At 39.9% G+C, this 21,837-nt stretch overlaps 1 protein-coding gene across 4 annotated transcripts in view; it reads right to left on the reverse strand.

The window, feature by feature from the left end:
• TPST1 (tyrosylprotein sulfotransferase 1) overlaps nucleotides 1–19,793 on the reverse strand; it is a 189,196-nt gene extending 169,403 nt beyond the window's left edge. For 3 of the 4 annotated variants that reach the window (XM_033110988.1, XM_033110987.1, XM_033110989.1), the window contains exon 1: nucleotides 19,531–19,793. The gene's annotated coding sequence lies outside the window, so the exon portion shown is untranslated. The remainder of the gene's footprint in view (nucleotides 1–19,530) is intronic. The other variant, XM_033110986.1, reaches the window with a different exon arrangement.
• Between the last annotated feature and the right edge of the window lie 2,044 nt (nucleotides 19,794–21,837).

Genomic DNA, 21,837 nt, shown 5'->3' on the forward strand with positions numbered 1-21,837 from the left:
CACGGTGCTTGTTAAAAGTAACCAGAGACAATTGTTTAATTAGCTGTCTACTGCAGCAATAACAGTTGGGACAAACAAGACATTGATTAAAAACCTAACTAGGAAAAACTGAGGAATGAGTTGTACATAGAGGACTTTGAAAAGCTACAATGTATTCAGAATCTAGAAGGCATGCACATTGCACATGCCCAGGAAAAACCTGGGAAGGCCCTAATCTCTCACCTCTGGTTGACCTTGTTGTTCTATATAAGCAAGAAGTGAAGGCTAAGGCAATGTGAACTGCTGGTGCATGAAGGGAGTCAACACACACACACACACACACACATACACACACACCTCAACAAAGACTTGGAGACTTATGATTTCAAGACATTTGAGGAAATCTGTCCAATAATTAGATGACCAATAACTAGGCTAACCAAGCAGAGGCTTCGGTGGTTACACAGGACAAAGAATATAAATTTCACAGAATTAGACCCAAAAAGTAACACAACCAACAGCAACAATGAACAAACCCTGGGGAAGAAGGGTCTGATTTCCAGAGTGGCCATTTTTCAATGGAAAACTACGAGACACATAAAGAAACAAGGAAGTAGGACCCATACACAGGGAGGAAGGCTGTCAATAGAAACTATCCCTGACATGTTGGACTACCCCAACTACCCCAGATGTTGGACTTCCTAGAAAAAAAACTTTCAATTAGCTATTGTAAATATATTCAAAGAACCCTTTAAAGGCCATGTATAAATAACTGAAGGAAGTTGTGAAAATTATTTCTTACCAAATAGGGAATATCAATAGACATGAAAATTATTTTTTAAAAAAGAATGAACCAAATAGAAACCCTAGAGTTGAAAAGTACAATCATTGATACAAAAAATTCACTAGAGAGGCTCAACAGCCAACTTAAACTAGGAGAAGAATCAGCAAACTTAAAAATAGATCAACTTTCCAATCTGAAGAATAGAAATAAGAATGAAGAAAACTGAACTCAGCCTCAGACCTGTGAGATATCATCAAGCACACCAAACCATGTGTAATAGAAGTCCCAGAAAAAAACAGAAAGGGATAAAATCAAATTTATATAAATAAATGGCTGAAAACATCCTAAATTCAATAAAAAATATGAAACATCCAACAAACTAGATAAACACCAAGTAGGATAACTCAGAGAAACGTGCACCTAGACACATTATAATCAAATTGTCAAAAGCCAAAGACAGAGGATCTTGAAGGTACCAAGAGAAAAGTGACTCATCACATATAAATACCTCAATAAGATAACTAGCTCACGCAGAACAGCTAAGAGACTCGTGGAAGGATTACTTGAAGGTGCGCTAATTGGGCGAGCAGGGGAAGAAGAAAGGGAGTGGAGTGAAAACGCGGGGTCCCGCGGCAGAATCCCGGCCAGCGGCGGCAGCGGAGGTGAAAACCGCGGTGGCACCCGCAGTTCCAAAGACGCTAGGGATCCCAGGGCGGAACAGAGAACACAAAAATCAGGAGGGCCCAGCTTAAGAGGCACAAGATTCAACATATCCAGAGGCCAACTCCAGACCAAACCAGAATACTACTGGGTTTGACCTACAAGTCACACACCCAGAGGGAATTCTCTGCAGGAACAAGAGCCCATAGAGGCCAAACCACATTTAAGTGGTCAACCCTCACGCACCAGAACGCCCTGCGGGAGCAGAGCCAAGTCTCACAATGAGTCAGCCTAGGAGTTAACCCACCTACTCACAAACAAAAAGCAATTAAAGATCTTCTTGAATAGGACAATATACACAACATAAGAGTCACCTTTGGAGCTCACGCAGAGGAGAACGAAGTGGTGCAAGTCAAATATAAAGGACACATACTACATAAGATAACCTAGCAAGAACTAAGAACTCTAGGGGATCTACCTAATACATCAAAGCAAACACAGAGAGTCAGCCAAAATGGGGAAACAAAGACACACGTCCCAAATAAAAGAACAAAAGAAACCTCCACAACTGGAACCAAATGAAGCAAAGGTAACCAACCTTTCAGAGAAAGAGTTTAGAACACTGGTGATAAGAATGTTTAAGGAGCTTAGAGAAGACATAAAGAAGGATGTAGAAACCATAACGAACAACCAGTTAGAACTAAAGAACACAATTACCGAAATTAAGAACTCACTTGAAGGAATTACCAGCAGGTTAGATGAAGCAGAGAATCGAATCAGCGACTTAGAAGACAGGGTAGCAAAGATTACCCAAATGGAACAACAGAAAAAAAAAGAATTAAAAACAATGAGGATGGCTTAAGAGACCTCTGGGACAACATCAAGCGCAACAACATGCGCATCATAGGAATACCAGAAGCTGAATAGAGGAAGCAAGGGATTGAGAACATATTTGAAGTAATAATGTCTGAAAACTTCCCCAACCTGATGAAGGAAACCAACATACAAGCCCAGGAAGTGCAGAGAGTTCCAACCATGGTAAACCCAAACAGGCCCACAGCAAGACACATTACAGTTAAAATGGCAAAGCTTAAAGACAAAGAGAGAATCCTAAAAGCAGCAAGAGAAAGACACAGGGTTACATACAAGGGAACTCCCATAAGACTATCAAATGACTTTTCTACAGAAACATTGAAGGTCAGGAGGGAGTGGCAGGAGATACTCAAAGTGATGGAAAACAAAGGCCTACAACCTAGATTGCTTTATCCAGCAAGGCTATCATTTAAAGTTGCTGGAGAGATAAAGAGCTTCCCAGAAAAAAATAAGCTAAAGGAATTTATTACCACCAAGCCAGCATTGCAAGAAATACTAAAAGGACTTCTGTAAATAGAAAAAAGATGAAAACAATCTAACTACAAATTTAAAAATGGCAATAACTAGGTACCTATCAATAATCACTTTACATGTAAACGGATTAAATGCTCCAATCAAGAGACATAGGGTGGCTGAGTGGATAAGAAAGCAAGACCCTTGTAAATGCTGTATACAAGAGACTCACCTCAGATCAAAAGACATACACAGGCTGAAAGTGAAGGATTGGAGTAAGATATTTCATGCAAATGAAAATGAGAAAAATGCTGGAGTTGCAACACTTATATCTGACAAAATAGACTTTAAAATGAACAACATATTAAAAGATAAAGATGGGCACTATATAATAATAAACGGATCGATCCGACAAGAGGACATAACTCTAGTAAACATCTATGCACCCAACATAGGAGCACCTAAATATATAAAACAGGTACTGACTGACATAAAGACAGAGATCAACAGTAACACTATCATAGTAGGGGACTTCAACACACCTCTGACAACAAGGGACAGGTCTTCCAGACAGAAAATCAATATGGAAACAACAGCCTTAAATGACACATTGGACCACTTGGATTTAATCGATATCTTCAGAGCATTTCACCCCAATGCTGCAAAATACATGTTTTTCTCAAGCGCACATGGAACATTTTCCAAGACAGACCATATGTTAGGCCACAAAACAAGTCTTGATAAATTTAGCAGGAGATCAAGGAAGAAATCTAAAGATATCTCGAGACAAACGAAAATGAAAACACGACGACCCAAAATCTATGGGATTCCGCAAAAGCAGTCCTAAGAGGGAAATTCATAGCATTGCAGGCCTACCTAAAGAAACAAGAAACATCACTAATCAACAGTTTATCTTCACACTTAAGGGATCTGGAAAAAGAACAGCAAAATAAGCCCAAAGGGAGTACAAGGAAGGCGATACTAAAGTTCAGAGCAGAAATAAATGAAATAGAAACCAGAAAAACAATACAAAAGATCAATGAATCCAAGAGTTGGTTCTTAGAGAAGATAAACAAAATTGACAAACCTTTAGCCAGACTCATTAAAAAAAAGAGAGGACCCAAATTAAAAAAAATCAGAAATGAAAGACGAGAAGAGACAACAGACACTGCAGAAATACAAAAAAATTTAAGAAATTACTATGAGCAACTATATGCCAACAAATTTGACAATCTGGAAGAAATGGACAATTTTCTAGAGGCGTACAACCTTCCAAGGCTAACTCAAGAAGAAACAGAAACCCTGAATAGACTGATTACCACCACGGAAATTGAATCAGTAATCAACAATCTCCCAACAAACAAAAGCCCTAGACCAGATGGCTTTACAAGTGAATTTTACAAAAAGTTCAAAAAAGAATTATCACCTATTCTCCTCAAGCTCTTCCAAAAAATCCAGAAGGAGGGAAGACTCCCAAACACTTTTTACAAAGCCACTATCACCCTGGTCCCAAAATCAGACACAGACACCACAGAAAAAGAAAACTACAGGCCGATATCTCTAATGAACATAGATGCAAAAATCCTCAACAAAATATTAGTGAACAGAATTCAGCAATACATTAAAAAGATCATACACCACGATCAAGTGGGATTCATCCCTGGTATGCAAGGGTGGTTTAACATCGGCAAATCAATTAATGTGATACACCACATTAACAAAATGAAAAATAAAAATCACATGATCTTACCAATAGATGCAGAAAAAGCATTTGATAAAATCCAGCAGCCATTTATGATAAAAACCCTTAAGAAAGTGGGAATAGAGGGATCATATCTCAACATAATAAAGGCCATATAAGACAAACCCACAGCTAACATCATATTCAATGGGGAAGAGCTAAAACCATTCCACCTAAGATCAGGAACAAGGCAAGGTTGCCCACTATCTCCACTTCTATTCAACATAGTGCTGGAAGTTCTAGCCACAGCAATCAGACAAGAAATAAAAGGCATCCAAATCGGTAAGGAGGAAGTAAAAATCATCATTATATGCAGATGATATGATAGTATATATAGAGAACCCTAAAGACTCCACCAAGAAGCTATTAGAGCTGATAGATGAATGTAGTAAAGTAGCAGGATACAAAATTAGTATTCAGAAATCAGTTGCATTTGTATATACCAATAATAAAACATCAGAAGGAGAAATTAAAAAAACAATCCCATTTACAATTGCTCCAAAGACTGTAAAATACCTGGGAATAAATTTAACCAAAGAAGTAAAAGATCTGTACTCAGAAAATTATAAGACACTGAAGAAAGAAATGAAAGAAGATATAAATAGATGGAAACACATATCATGTTCATGGATAGGAAAAATTAATATAGTTAAAATGTCCATACTGCCTAAGGCAATATACATATTCAACGCCAATTCCTATCAAACTACCAATGACGTTTTTCACAGAAATAGAACATATAATCCTAAAATTTATATGGGACCATAAAAGACCCCGAATAGCCTCGGCAATCTTGAGAAATAAGAACAAAGTGGGAGGTATAACAATACCTGACTTCAAATTATACTACAAGGCTACAGTAATCAAAACAGCATGGTACTGGCATAAAAACAGACACATAGATCAATGGAACAGAATAGAGAGTCCAGAAATAAATCCATGCCTATATGGCCATTTAATCTACGACAATGGAAGCAAGAATGTACGATGGGGTAAAGACGTCTATTCAATAAATGGTGCTGGGAAACCTGGACAGACACATGCAAAAAAATGAAGCTAGACCACCTCCTTACACCATATACAAAAATACATTCAAAATGGCTTAAAGACTTAAATGTAAGATCTGAAACCATAAAATACCTAGAAGAAAATATAGCACGAAACTTCACAGATATTACCCGGAGTAAGATTTTTACTGATATATCCCCTCGCGCGAGGGAAGTAAGAGAAAAAATAAATATGTGGGATTACATCAAACTAAAAAGCTTTTTCACAGCAAAGGAAACCATCAATAAAACAAAAAGGGATCCTACTGAATGGGAAAAGATATTTGCCAATGATATATCTGATAAGGAATTAATATCACAAATCTATAAAAAAACTCACTCAACTCAACTCCAAAAAAACAAACGACCCAATTAAAAATGGGCAGAGGACTTGAAGAGACATTTTTCTAAAAAGGACATACAGATGGCAAACAGACATATGAAGAAATGCTCAACCTCACTAATCATCAGAGAAATGCAAATAAAAACCACAATGAGATACCACCTCACCCCAGTCAAAATGGCTATCATCAATAAATTAACAAACAACAAGTGCTGGCGCGGATGTGGAGAAAAGGGAACGCTTGTGCACTGTTGGTGGGATTGCAGATTGGTGCAGCCACTAAGGAAAACAGTATGGAGGTATCTCAAAAATCTGAAAATGGAACTACCCTATGATCCAGTAATTCCACTCCTAGGTATCAGTCCAGAGAAATCCAAAACTCCAATTCAAAAATCTTTATGAACTCCTATGTTTATTGCAGCACTATACACAATATCCAAGACATGGAAACAACCGAAATTCCCATCGGTAGATGACTGGATTAAGAAAATGTGGCACATTTATACAATGGAGTATTACACAGCCATAAAGAAGAAAGAAATCTTAACCATTTGCAACAACATGGATGGACCTAGAGAACATTACGTTAAGTGAAATAAGTCAGACAGAGAAAGATAAGTACCATATGATCTCACTTATATGCGGAATCTAAAGAAAAGAACAAATGAATGAACAAATCAGAAACAGTTTTGGAAACAAAAAGGAAAAACTGAGGGTTGCTAGATGGGCGGGGGGGTGGGGGTAAGGGGGAAGGTGAGGGGATTAGAAAACAGTCAGTAACCACAAGATGGCCATGGGGTTTTGAAAATTAATCTGGGGAACGTAATCAATAATGTTGAAAAGATTTTGTAGGGTATCCGATGCATACGTGTCCCATTTGGGAGACCACCTCAGGGAAGATGCAGATGCCTGATCACTGCAGCACTGTATACCTGAGGCTGAACAATAATGAATGCCAACTATAATATTATATATATATGTATGTATGTATATGTATGTATACGCTTACAAGAGGCGGAGTACAGCATTGGGAGTGGAGAAAGTGGAAATGTGATGGCTCGGTGAGATGTCAGAGAGCTAGTGGATGGGGGAAGGAGGTCCACAGTGTGAGGGATATAAGTGATAAACGTCTAAGGAAAAAAAAAATTTACCTCTCATCTTATGCCTCTCACTCCCCCTTCCTTCCTCCTACACTTTTACTTTTGTATTATTTATTCTTCATCAAGATTTATAATATTTACATTTGTTTTGTAATTCGAATTCCCAAAGTGGTCTAAACTTAGTTCTATATTTAAATGGGATAAATTCATTTAATTATTAAAAAAAAATGGTAGCACATATTAAATGGTTAAGAAATACATAAAATCTACAATAAATATGGCACTTTAAAAAAAAAAAAAAGATAACTAGCTCATTGCTCATCAAAAACCAAGAGGCCAGAGGCAATGGGATGACACATTCACAGTGCTAAAAGAAAAGGAGTATCAATCAATAACTGTATATCCAGGAAAACTACCCTTAAAAAATGACGGAGAAACTCCTATAACTAAGGATATAAAGAAGAGGCCATGTCGAGACCAGTAGGAGGGGTAGAGATGCCAAACGGGCTGATCCCACACCCATGTGTGGCAGTTGAGAATCGGGAGGGATATCTTAGCTACACATGTCTCCACTGAGGAGTGAGGGCACCCAGCCCCATATCAGGCTACTCAGCCCAGGGATCCAGTACTGGGAAGTGTAGTACCTACAACAGCTGGCTGTGAAGATTGGCAGTGATTCCATCCTAAATCAGAGAGACCAAGGGCTGCTGCCCACACAGAGACTCACTTGCCCATGGGCATTCACCGAGCTCCAGGGAAGGAAACGCAGCTGGAAAAGTACCACAGACATAAAGGGAGAAACTGAATTGTATGGTTTCAAGATGAGGGCCACCATTCTCTCTGTGTTGAGCCCTCCCCTCATATGCAGGGGCAAGCAGGCACCAAAACTGAATCTGCATTAAACCAGGTGAACACCACTCACTCCACTCTGGTGACTCCCTGAGACCCCACATCACCTAACTCACACACTGCCCTTAGCACTTTCATTGGCTGTGCCTAAAAAGAAACTTGGCTAACACTGCAGGCTTTCTTCAAAATGCCCCAAGGTCTTTAGGCCCCAGGCAGGTGGTAGCTGGTCTCAGTGTGCCCTGTGCCTTTTGCTGAGTGATCCCAGACTCAGCACAGGTGGCAACTAGACTCGGATAACAGCATAATCTCTCCCACATAACTCTGGGCCTTGTACAGGCAGCTGCCAACCATGGATTACTTTGTAGTTCCTACCAGGTGGCCCCGGACCAGGTACAGGCAGTGGATGACTTCAGCCTGCACCACGCCCCTCCCAAGAGGCCCCAGAACCACCAAACCCAGGGGTCGGCCTCCTCACACCACAACAGAGAACCACCCAATAACCTCCTAAATGGCACACCCAAAGGGTGCTCTCAGCAGGCACCAGAGCCACACTGGGGCAAATCCTGCCTCATGGGGTCAGCACTCGCTGTCTGCATGGACAGTCCTCTCAGTCAGTCAGCCTGAGGGTCACCCCACCCACTGAGATGCAAGCAGTAATCAAGGCTGAACTACAACAGGAGGGCACACACAACCCTCACAAGGGACACTCCTGCAGCCCCCAGCTCAGTGACCAGTGAGACTGTGCCACTGGGCCCCACAAAACACCTACTACACAAGGCCACCCTCCCAAGACTGGGAGATGGAACAGATCTTCCCAATACATAAAAACAAACACAGGGAAGAGGCCAAAATAAGGAGAAAAAGAAACATGTCCCAAATGAAAGGACTAAATGAAATGGAGGCAAGCAATCTACCAGGTACAGAGTTCAACGCACTGGTTGTAAGCATGTTCAACAAACTTAAGGGAAGAATATATCAACTCAGTGAGAACTTCATCAAAGACATAATAAACATTTAAAAAAAGACATAAAAACCATTTTTATAAAGTCAGTAATGAAGACTACAATAACTGAAATAAAAAATACACTAGAAGGAATCAATAGATCAGATGAAGCAGACGATCAAAACAGCCATTTGGAAGACATGGTAGCAGAAAACACCCAATCAGAACGGAAAAAAGAAAAAAGAATTGTAAAAACTGAGGATCGTTTAAAGGGCCTGTGGGACAACATCAACCTGGCAAAGAAAATAGACATACAAGTCCAGAAGGCACAGAGTGCCAAACAAGATGAATGCAAACTGGCCCACACCAAGAGACATCACAATTAAAATGGCAAATGTTAAAGACAAACAGAGAATCTTAAAAGCAGCAAGAGAAAAGCAGTTAGCTACCTACAAGGGAGTTCCCCTAAGATTGTCAGCTGACTTCTCAACAGAAACTTTGCAGGCCAGAAAGGATTGGCAGAAAATATTCAAAGTGATGAAAAGCAAGGACCTACAATCAAGATTACTCTACCCAGTAAGGCCATGATTTCAAATCAAAGGAGCGATAAAGAGCTTCCGAGACAAGAAAAAGCTAAAGTAGTTCACCACCACAAAACCAGTACAACATGTTGGCCAGCCCTCTCGCTACATTGCCCGTGCCTGCACTGCCTGCACCTCCTCACCTCTCCTCTCCCATCCAAAGCCTAAGGGACCAGACCGAGAAGTGGGAACTAGTATGTTTCTCCGCAAGCTGACGGCCCTCGACTACCACAATCCTACTGGCTTCAATTACAAAGATGAAACAAAATTTGGAAACTTTATTGTTTGGCTTGAAGACCAAAAAACCAGACATTACAAGATTGAAGACAGAGGTAATTTAAGAAACATCCACAGCAGTAACTGGCCTAAATTCTTTGAAAAGTATCTCAGAAATGTTAATTGTCTTTTCAAGATTCAAGATCAGTAAAAACAATTGACTGGCTTCTTGGTTTAGCTGTTAGGCTTGAATATGGAGATAATACAAAAAATGCTGACAATGCAGCTCAAAACGCAGAGCTATTGATCAGTTTGGATGGAAATAATCCTGATTTTAAGGCCAGTGTAATGGCTTTGGCTAAACTTCAGATTCAGCGTCATAATGATTACCTGGTAAAGCTTAAGGCAATTCACAATTTGGTCCAGGAGCGCCTAACACAGAATGCAGTTGCTAAAGCAAATCAAACAAAAGAAGGCTTGCCCGTTGCTTTGTTGCTTTAGACAAGCATATTCTTGGTTTGGATACAGGAGAGTTTCTTATAAAACGATGCAGTTCTTAATGAAACTGCTCAAATTCTGCGCTTGCTACATATCGAAGAGCTCAGAGAGCTACAGACAAAAATTAACAAAGCCATAGTAGCTATTCAGGAAATTATTGCCAACCCAATGATAGACCACAGACAGGAAATTTGGAAGATGAACGTTTTAGGATTTCAGCCTCTCACCTACTTAGCACAATTGGGAACCATGTATGCTCTGGTATGTGTTTGGAAATCAAATGTCACATTTTCGAAAGAAGAATTCCAGAAAGTTGACTATGTTCTAGAGATTTATCATCATTGCTTTTTCTTTAATAAAGTTTGGGAAAGTGGGGGAAAAAAAGAAAAGAAACGTTGAAGAGGCCTCTTTAAGAAGGGAGAAAAACAACATAAGTATGTAAAATAAAATGACAATAACTACATTCTTATCACTATTCACTTTAAATATAAGTAGCTTAAATGCTCCAATCAAAAGACACAGGGTGGATGAATGAATAAGAAAACAAGACCCATATATATGCTGTCTATAAGAGACCCATTTCAGATTGAAAATTATACACAGACTGAAAGGGATGAAAAAAAGGCATTTCATGCAAATGAAAACAAAACAAAAAGGTGGGGTAGCAATACATATATGAGACAAAATAGACTTCAAAACAAAGGCTATAATAAGAGACAAAGAAGGACATTACCTAATGATTAAGGGATCAATCCAGCAAGAGGATATAATCCTTGTAAACATTTACGCACCTAATATAGGTGCACCTAAATTCATAAAGCAAATATTGACTGACATAAAGGCAAGGACTGACAGTAACACAGTCATAGTAGGGGACTTTAATATCCCATTAACATCTATGGATAAATCATACAGACAGAAAATTAACAAAGAAACAGTGGCCTTAAATGACATTATTAGACCAGATGGATTTAGTTAATATTTTTAGAGCATTTTATCCCAAAGCAAAACATACATTCTTTTCAACTGCACATGGAACATTTTACAAGACAGACCGTATGTTAGGCCACAAAACAAGTCTCCATAAATTTAATGAGACTAAAATCATATCAAGCATCATCTCCAACCACAATGGCATGAAACTAGATATGAATTACAGAAAGAAAACTGAAAAACACAAACACATGGAGGCTAAATAACATGCTACTAAACAATGAATGGGTTAACAACGAGATCAAGGAAGAAATCAAAAGATACCTTGAGGCAAATGAAAATGAAAACAACAACCCAAAAACTATGGGATTACAGGCCTACCTCAAGAAATAAGAAAATTCTTAAATAAACAATCGAACCTTACACCTAAAGGAACTGGCAAAAGAACAACACACAAAACCAAAATTGAGTAGAAGGAAGGAAATAATTAAGATCAGAGCAGAAATAAATGAAGTCTAAAAAAAAAAAATACAAAAGATCAATGAAACCAAGAGCTGGTTCTTGAAAAGATAAACAAAACTGATAACTTTTCACCAGATGCATCAATAAAAAAAGAGAGAAAACCCAAATAAATAAACTCAGGAATGAAAGAGAAGTGACAATTGAAACCACAGAAATACAAAGGATTATAAGAAATTACTATGAACAATTACATGCCAACAAATTGCACAATATGGAAGAAATGGACAAATTTCAAGAAGCATACAATCTTCCAAGACTGAATCAAGGAAAAACAGAAAATCTGAACAGACCTATAACAAAACTAGTTACTAATTGCCGCATCCCGCGCAACGTGAGTTGTGGGGAGAGAAGAGGGCGGCGCAGGGTTAAGAAAAGACAGTAGTCATGAATAGAGTTTAAGCAGACCAAGGGACCCCCAGTCTCAAGGACTGGAAGCCCCGAATCGTGCCTCGCATCAGCTTTTATTAGTTTGGTGGGGAAGTAAAGGAGATAAAGCTTGTCACTCTCAAGATCTGTGAATCTTATACATCATAATAGGAAACTTATTCAAGTCAATCACCCTTGCCTGCAGGCAGCTGGATCATAAGTCTCAACTTCGCCAAGGGACAAAACCTACATGCATATGAATAGATGGAGAGCACCTCATTGAATCACTTCCCTTGCAGGTTTGGGGAAGGAATGCAGCCACAGAGGCTGAGGCTTTCCTTAGCCTGAGGAATGTGGGGGGCTGTGCCCACTTCTGTGAACCCCGTGGGTTCTCCTGTTGGTCCCCACGCGACTGCGTCTGGCTTGAGTTGTTCCTTCCGTGAGGAATCTTACTCGTCACAGACTGTCCAGTCATCTTTCTGGGACCAAACAGGGAGGCATAAGGTGCAAACACAAAGGCTTAGCAAAGTCCCTAAAAGGATCCATCTTACAGACTCTCCTTTCTTTGGGGGCAGATAGAAGGAAACAAATGGTTAAGCTGCTGTGTGGTGACAACTAATGAAATCGAATCAGGAATGAAAAAACTCCCAAAACACAAAAGTCCTGGACCAGATGGCTTCATAGGCAAATTTTACCAAATATTCAAAGAATTAGAACCTATCAGACTCAAATGATTCCAAAAATTAAAGGAAAATGCTCCCAAGCTCATTTTACATATTATTCTGTTTCGAGAACCGAAGACACTACAATAAAAGAAAACTATAAGCCAATTATCCTGAGGAACACAGGTATAAAGTCCTCAACAAAATATTAGCAAACCGAATTCAACAATACATTAAAAAGAGCATACACCATGAACAAGTGGGATTTATTCCTGGAATACAAGGTTGGTTCAATATCCACAAATCAATTAATGTGATACACCATATAAACAAAACAAAGATTGAAATCATATGATCATATCAATAGATGCAGAAAAAGCATTTGACAACATCCAGTGCCCATTTATAATAAAAACTCTCAGCAAAGTGGGAATAGAGGGAACATCTCTCAACATAATAAGGGCCATACATATGATAAACCCACAGCTAACATCATACTCCATGGTCAAAAGCTAAAAGCATTTTCCTTAAGATCAGGAACAAGACAAGGATGCCCACTTTTACCACTTTTATTCAAGATAGTATTGGAAGTCCTAACCACAGCACTCAAATAAGAAAAAGAAATTGAAGGCATCCAAATTGGAAAGGAAGTAAAACTGTCATTACCAGATGACAAGAGACTACATAGAGAGAAGCCTAAAAATTCCACACAAAAAAGCACTAGAACTGGTAAATGAATTCAGTAAAGTAGTAGGATACAAAATATTCAGAAATTGGTTAGATTTTAATACAACAAACTATCATATAGAGAAATATAACAAACTATCATAAAGAGAAATTAAGAAAGTACTCCCATTTATAATTGCATCAAAAAGAATAAAATACCTAGGGATAAATTTAACCAAGGAGGTAAAAGACCTGTACTCAAAAAAATTATAAGACATTGAAGGAAGACATCAAAAAAGATACATATAAATGGAAGCCTATACCATGCTCCTGGATAGGAAGAATTAACATCATGAAAATGTCCATACTACTCAAAGCAAACTATTGATTCAATGCAATCCCTATCAAAATACCAATGACATTTTTCACAGAACTAGAACAAATGATCCTAAAATTATATGGAACTACAAAATACCCCAAATAGCCAAAGCAATCTTGAGAGATAAGAACAAAGTTGGAGGTGTCACGCTAGGTGATATCAAACTTTAAGTCTACAGTAATCAAAATGGCATGGTACTGGCATAAAAACAGACATTAGCATAAAAATAGCTCAATGGAATAGAGAACCCAGAAATAAACCCATATCTATATGGTCAATTAATCTATGATGAAGGAGGCAAGAATATACAATGGGGTAAAGACAGTCTATTCAATAAATTGTGCTGGGGAAACTGGACAGATACATGCAAAAAAAATGAAATTAGAACACCTTACACCACATACAAGAATAAACTCAAAATGAATTAAAGATTTAAATGTAAGACCCAAAACCATAGCAAAAATATACACAGGAAACACTCTGACATTACTCTTAGTAATATTTTTGCTGATACATCTCCTCAGGAAAGGAAAACAAAAGAAAAAATAAACAAATGGGACTACCTCAAGCTAAAAAGTCTTTGCACAATGAAGGAAACCATCAAAATGAAAAGACAACCTACTGAATGGGAGAAGATATGTGCCAATGATACATCAGATAAGAAGTTAATATTCAAAACTTAAAAAGAACTCATACAATTTAACACCAAAATACAAATAATCTGATTTAAAAATGAGCAGAGGCCTGAATAGACATTTCTCCAAAGAGGACATATAAATGGCCAATAGACATGAAAAGACGCTCAATGTCACAAGTCATCAGAGAAATGCCAATTAAAACCACAATGAGGTATCACCTCACACACGTCAGAATGGCCATCATCAATAAATCAACAAACAACAAGTGTTGGCGAGGTTGCAGAGAAAAGGGAACACTCATGTACTGTTGGTAGGATTGCAAATTGGTATATCCACTTTGGAAAACAGTATAGAGATTCCTCAAAAAACTAAAAACAGATCTACCTTATGACCCACCAATTCCACTACTGGGGATTTACCCAAAGAAATCCAAAACACTAATTCAAAAAGATATATGCATCCCTATGTTCACTGCAGCACTATTTACAATAGCCATGATATGGAAACAACCAAAAGTCCATCAATAGATAATTGGGTAAAGAATATGTACATATATAAAATGGAATATTACTCGGCCATAAAAAAGAATGAAATCTTAACATTGCAACAACATGGATGGACCTAGCGGATATTTGCTAAGTAAAACAAGTCAGACAAAGATAGACAGATACCACATGATTTCACTTACATGTGGAATCTAAAGAACAATTTAACGAACAAACAAAACAGAAACAGAATCACAAATACAGAGAACAAACTATGGTTGCAAAAGGGGAGTGGGGGTGGAGATCTGGGTGAAAAAGATTAAGGGATTAAGTATAATAGGTATTACAAAATAGTCACGGGAATGTAAAGTACAGCATAGGGAAGACAGTCAATAATGTAGTAATAATTATTATGGTGCCAGGCGGGTACTAGACTTATCAGGGATCACTTAGTAAATTACATAAATGTCTAAGCACTATGCTGTACATCTGAAATATAAAATAATATTGAATGTTAACTGTCATTGAAAAAAATGAAAGAAAATTTTTTTAAATGAAGGAAAAACTAAGACATCCCCACTAAACAAAACAGAAAATTCATCACTGGAGGAGCTATTGTACAAGAACTAAAGGGAGTTTTTAAGGCTGAAATGAAAAGACACCAGTCAGTAACTGAAATCCACATGAAGAAATAAACAGCACCAATAAAGATAATCACATAAATAAAAATGACATAATTTTGCTTGTAACTCTTTTCTGTTCCTAATGAATTAAAAGACAATTGCACAAAGCAACAATTTTAAAACTATCATTGGGTTTTTTATGTAAAATATGGAATCTGAATGACAAAGAGCACAAAGGAAGGGGAAATGAATAGAACTCTATTAAAGCAAAGTTTTTGAATGCTATTGAAATTAAGTTGGTATTAATCCGAAGTAAATTGTTTTAAGATATTAACTAATCACCAGGAAAATAAAGAAAAATTATAAAATAAGTAATAAGCTAATTAAAATATGTATTAGAAAACATTTAATACAAAAGAAGACAGTGATGGAGCAATAGAGAAACTAAAGACATAAGACATATAGAAAACAAATAGCAAAATGTCAAAGGTGAACCCTAATGTAAATGGTAATTACATTTAATGTAAATGGATTAAACACTCAAGAGGCAAGAATGACTGAAAATGTGAGTGACCTGTTAAACAGCCAGCCAAGAAACAGCTGGTCAACTTGCAAAACTGTGAATTCAAGCTGTTTTACGTTATTTACCAAACTGATTCATTCAACCAATTTTTATCAAGTTTCTAATATATACTAAGTACTGTACAAGTCAGTGACAAAATGATAAATAAGGCATTGTGATATAATTATTATAGATTATATATTAGGTCTTCGTCCCAGGTTCCTAGCCCAGAGCTCTTATAACCCTTAGAATTTCTTGATAGGAGTGAGAGGAATGTCTTTTGTTATACACAATGAGCCCCTTTCCATCATTATTTTGGAGGTTGGGGGCTGGTTACCAAAGGAACCAACCCCTGACCTCTGAGAAGGAGAAAGGGACTGTAGATTAAGTTAATTCCAGTGGTCAGTGATTTAATCAATTAGGCCTGTGTAATAAAGCCTCCATAAAAACCCTAACTATAGGGTTTGGGAGAGCTTCCAGGATGGTAAGCACATAGACATTCTGGGAGGATGGCATACCCAGAGAAGGCAGGGAAGCTCCATGCCCCTCCTCACATACCTTGCTGTATGCATCTCTTCCATCTGGCTGTTACAGAGTTACAGCCTTTATAATAAAGGGTAATGATAAGAGCTTTCCCGAGTTCTGCGAGCCTCAGTTCCTTAATCTGTGAGGTCCTGTACTAACTCCAGGTAGTTAGTGTCATAACTGAGTTAATTTGTAGGACACCCAGTTGTTGTCTGGAGAGTTGCAGAATTGCTTAATGTGGGGGGAAAACTCACATATTTGGTGCCAGAAGTGTTGTGTGTAGTGTACAAGAAACAGTTTCCTTTAGGCATGGTCCCAGACCTCAAGAAACTCCTGGTCTTGGAGAAAAATGGACCCATGAGAAATAATTTAAATGTGATTAAGTACTTTAATCGGTACATGTACTTTAATAAGGTACATATACAAAATACCAGGAAAGTAAGCGACTCACCATGTCAACAAAAGTGACATTTACCCTGATTTTTAAAGGATGAGTTCAATAGTATAATTCCTGAGGGTTCTATCACTCCCTCTTCGAGCTCTAAGGCCAGTTCTCAGCCCTAGCTGCATATTATCAGCACATGGGAAGCATTTTTTAAATGACAAGGTCTGGCACCACACCAAACTGACTGAAGCAGAATCTCTGTGGATGTCTTGACCCTTTCAGCCTTACCCTTTAAAAGCTCCGAGGTGATTTTATAGTACTTGGGTTGAAAATGACTGACTCTGTTCAGGAGAAACATAGCCCAGGCGTCAACCAATCTTCTGGCAATGAGGAGAGAAAGAAAACGATTTCAGGTAGGAACAATAGGATCTGCGATAGACTTAATGTGAGAAGAACAGGATTCTAAGGTTTCTAGGGTGAAGACCTTAAAATAGGAGTGTTTATGATGTATGTGCTTGAGGGGGCTATGAGTAAGGGGAAAGGGAAGGAAAAGATAACAGAGTTTGAAGTACCAAATATCCAAGTATATTTATCCAATAGACAGATGAAAAGAAGGAACATCTGAAGTTCAAGAAAAATGGGGACTGGATATACATCTTTGAAAACCATAAATATACAGGTGCTATTTGAAGCCATGAAAGGAAGTGTAATTAGACAAAGAAATTAGAAATAACAGAGAAAAGAACCAAAAATGAAACCCTAAGGAATACCACATTAATCTGAGGGTGGAAAAAAAGAGGGAAGCATCAAGGGAAGCTTTATCTTTTTGTTTGTTTTGGATGGTAGAAATCTGAGCATGTATGCAGGCTGAGAAAAACTGAGAATATAGAGGGAGATCAGAGATGTCAGCCTTAGAAAGTAGGACCCCTCTTCCTCTGATAAAACAAAAGAAAACCAGAAATCAGAGAGGTACAGGAGGAACACAGAAAAATGACAGACCCTTAAGAGTTCATGGCTGATGCCCACCTATTTCTTCTGTGATGTAGGAGGAAAAATAAGCAATGAAGAGAAGTCAAGAGTAGGACAAAGACAAGAGAAGCATGGTAAAAACCTATAAACAGCCACTTAGGTTTTCATACATAAGAGGAACCTGGGGGGTAAGTCAAAGCATGTCCACAGAGTGAGAGTGAAGTTGGAAGCCAGAAGTTTAGAACAGCACCTTCAGTTACATGATTTTCTTCAGCTTGCTCTGGAGATCCCAGGAGCAGAAAAAAGCCAACTGTTGGATTCATCCAGGCTTGGAGACCATCACAACAAATGTGGCAAGAATGGCTTGAGCCCAGTAATATTACTTTCATAATTTTAAAAAGTCAAATTTATATTACTCTTTGGGGAAATGGGCTATACCTATTTCCTCTGATAGCCAGGAACATTGGGAGTGGGGATGTAATTATTCTTTCACTCTTAAACCTGTCAGAACTGTCGCTCCTAAGCATTTTCGACCTCTTCAGCAGTTGATTCCAAAAAATCTAAACCTAATTCCTCCACTCTTAAAGGATGAAAATTCACTGCAAAACTAGACTATCCAGCTGAGAGATAAACACATTAAACATTTCTTACATACAATGCTATTTCAGATAGGAGGCAGAGACTTTCTTCCCGAAAAAGAAAGGTTCAGTAAACACTGGATGGCGTGGAGTGGAATAGGGGGTAATTATATTGCAAAGCTCATTCAGAATCCTCTACAAAACCAATTAATATAAAACAATACATATAAACATAATAAAACATAAAACACATAACACAAAGATTATTCAGTTCTAAATACATGGAGTAAGTAACTGACAATTTCATCTCTATCACACTTGGAGTTCACTAAGTCGTCCTGCCATCGCCTATACCACTCTCCAGGTAGTGGGTAATCCCTTTGGAATACTGGACCTCTTGCTACCACCATCTGGAGAGTACAAAGGCCTGGCAGGTCTAAAAGACCAACATGCGTGAGCGTCCACCACGTGCCAGGCCTACTGTGTGCCAGACTCCTGGAGAGGGACTTCACATGTTATGGCTGCTGCTCACTTAAAGACGAATTAAGTTATCAAAACTATGGATCTGGCATACAAGAGAGCATTAAAGTGTCTGACGGTTTAAGTGTAAAAGACAGGAAAACGTGTTACCGATGGTGGTTGATGAAACTGAGGGGAAAGGAGGTGAGTTAAGAAAGGAAGGCATCTGGGAGCAAGGGCACATGGGGGAACGGGTTAGGGGGTGAAATGTAGGGGTGAGGCCGCAGAAGCCAAGCCTGGGCAGAGGTGAGGGCAAAAGTCCGACCCCGGAGGGATGGAGTCTCACCCGCGGAAAGCGCCCAGGGCTGCAGGGCTGGGAAGGGGTGTCAGCACCGCGAAATGGGAGGGGAGAGGCGGGGAGGGGGCGGGAGGCCGACCCTGGCGGGGGCGACCCGGAAACGCTGACGCTGGGGGAAGCGGGGCGCGTGCAGGAGCCGGGCGGGCCACAACAGGGGGCGCCACGCTTGGGGGGGCGGGGCTGGACAACTGCCCGGGACAGACCCGGAGATGAGCCGGCGAAAAGCGACGTGGGGCTAAGGGATGCCAGGACAGAGCTGGCCGGGGCTCGGAGCCCGGTGGGCGGCGGCGGGCAGGCAGCGGGGCCGGGGTGGCGCTCCGAGCGGAGCCGCAGAGAGCGCGGCGTCCCCCTTACCTGGGATGAGTGAGGAGCCGCCGCACCGCCTCCCCAGCATCCTGGGCTCAGCCGCTTCTCCCACCGCCCTAGGTGGGGGCTATTCCGCCCGCCCCCGGAGCCCGCCCTCACCGCCAGGCGCCAGCAGCCGCTAGCCCAGCCCGGCCCAGCACAGCAGCGCAGACGCGACCCGCGCCCGCAGCCGCCTCAGCAGCGACTCCCGCTGTCGTCGACTCAGCGCCAGCCACCGGCCTCCCGGGAGACCGCGGAATCACACGCGTGCGGCGATTGGCTGCCTGGCGCCCGGCCCGGATGATGAGTCGCTCTCTCTGATTCGTGGATTCCGCAGGCTACCCACCGAGGGAGGCGGGGCTCCGAATTGCGCCGCGTCCTGCAGGCTCTGAGGGCCGGGGGTGGGTCTGACTTTGAGGCGCGGAGGGCAACTCCGCGCCCGTGCGTCTGTGCGCTCCTTGCAGGGACTCCCAGGGCGCCTACTGCCTGGGTGGGGTGTTGCCGGGGCAACGTTGTGCCTGGCCCGACTTGGCTGGAGGGGGCTGCGGGCAGGTGGCGGCCCAAGCGCAGCCCCAACCCTTCACGTGTGTGGCCTTCATCCGTGAAACCCTGGGATAGAGCAAGCAAACGAGCTTTCCCAGGGAGACCCCGCCACACACGTCCACTGCCTCACATACCACTTCTTTGCCCGCTACTGGCGGCAGAGCTTTCACTGCAATGGAGATAACGCGCAAATGCAAATATCAAATTCAAACAATATGCCGTTCCACCAAAAGTGTAAATGAGTCAGTAAATTCTGCCCCTACTACAGGGAATGGGAACTGATACCTGAAAGAAATAAGTGAAAACTAGGAAAGAAGGAAAGGGCAAACAAGGAAGGGAGACAATGGGGAGAGGGCTGAAATTTCACAATGGAAAATTAACAGTTCACATTTACAATTCTTTCTGTGAAAATAAATAAAGGCAATCTCAATTAAAATGAAGCCGGGAAGCCCTGAAGGGGGAGCGCTCAGGCACTAAACACCGCACCTTGCAGATTCCCAGAGGAAGAAGCTAAGGCGTTCTCACAAAGAGAAACTTACTACTCCAGCAGGAGGAAGATTTTCTTCTTACCCAGCAACAACCCAGCCAATGAGTAGCGATCACCACCCTGAACTCTCGCTGTCCTCCAATGGACTTCCCTTCAGCTTCCCCTTTCATTTTCCTCCTTTTTCTCTATAAAGTAATGCTCTTCTCCTTTGTTCTCTTGCCCATGGTTTGCCATAACTTGCACGTCTCGATCTGTAATTCCGCTACTATTCCTGAATAAACCTGGTAAAATAACAATTTTATTTCTAAGGTTGATACTTCCTACAGACATATCCATACCAGGTTCTGTCAAAGCAATTATTTCAATTCTATGAACATAGATTGGAGAAAGCATGCACTCGGGAATCTAACAGCTATGTTCAAAATTGCTGTCTACCATCCTGGAAGGATTTTTGTTATCTATAGAATGAGGTCTATAGAATATGTACCTTAGACAGCTCTGTCTAATGAGAAGAAAATGTACACAAATTTTCATAGCAGCATTATTCATAATAGCCAATAAAATGGAAACAAACCAGATGTCCATCAACTGATTAATGGATATACAAAATGAGGCATATCCACACAATGAAATATTATTCATCCATAAAAAGGAATAAAGTTCTGATACATGCTACGATGTGGATGAATCTTGAAAATATTATGCTAAATGAAAGAAGTTAGTCACAAAAGACCATATATTGTATGAGTCCATTTATGTGAAATGTCCAGAATAGGCAAATCTGTACAGACAGAAAGTAAGATTAGTGATGCCTTAGGCTGAGGAGGTTGAGGGGAAATGGAAAGTGACTGTTAATGGCATGGGGTTTCTTTTGAGGTGATTGATGAAAATGTTCTAAAATTGATTATGGTCATGATTGCACAATTGCATGAATACACTAAAAAAACAAACCCGACTGAACTGTGTACTTTAAGTAGGTGAATTTTATAGTATGTGAATTACATCTCAATAAAACTGGTATTTAAAAAAAGACCGAATGAGATAACCTCTGAAAGCCCCTGGCTATAGTGCGGAAGAACAAAGGTTCAGTCTATCTAACTTTGTTTTTTTCTTTATTCAATTGGCAAAATCTTGTAAGCAATTTCATCTGAGGAAACGTAAAACAATATTCACCATGATATTATTCTTTGGAACATTTAATTCAAATGAAGATGATTTGACCAGAGCTGCTTTGGGGCAGCATAAATGGACCACTAGGATTACAAAGCTTATCAAAAGAAAGCTTT

This window comes from Rhinolophus ferrumequinum, chromosome 7, assembly GCF_004115265.2.
Source record: "Rhinolophus ferrumequinum isolate MPI-CBG mRhiFer1 chromosome 7, mRhiFer1_v1.p, whole genome shotgun sequence".
Classification (NCBI taxonomy): domain Eukaryota; kingdom Metazoa; phylum Chordata; class Mammalia; order Chiroptera; family Rhinolophidae; genus Rhinolophus; species Rhinolophus ferrumequinum.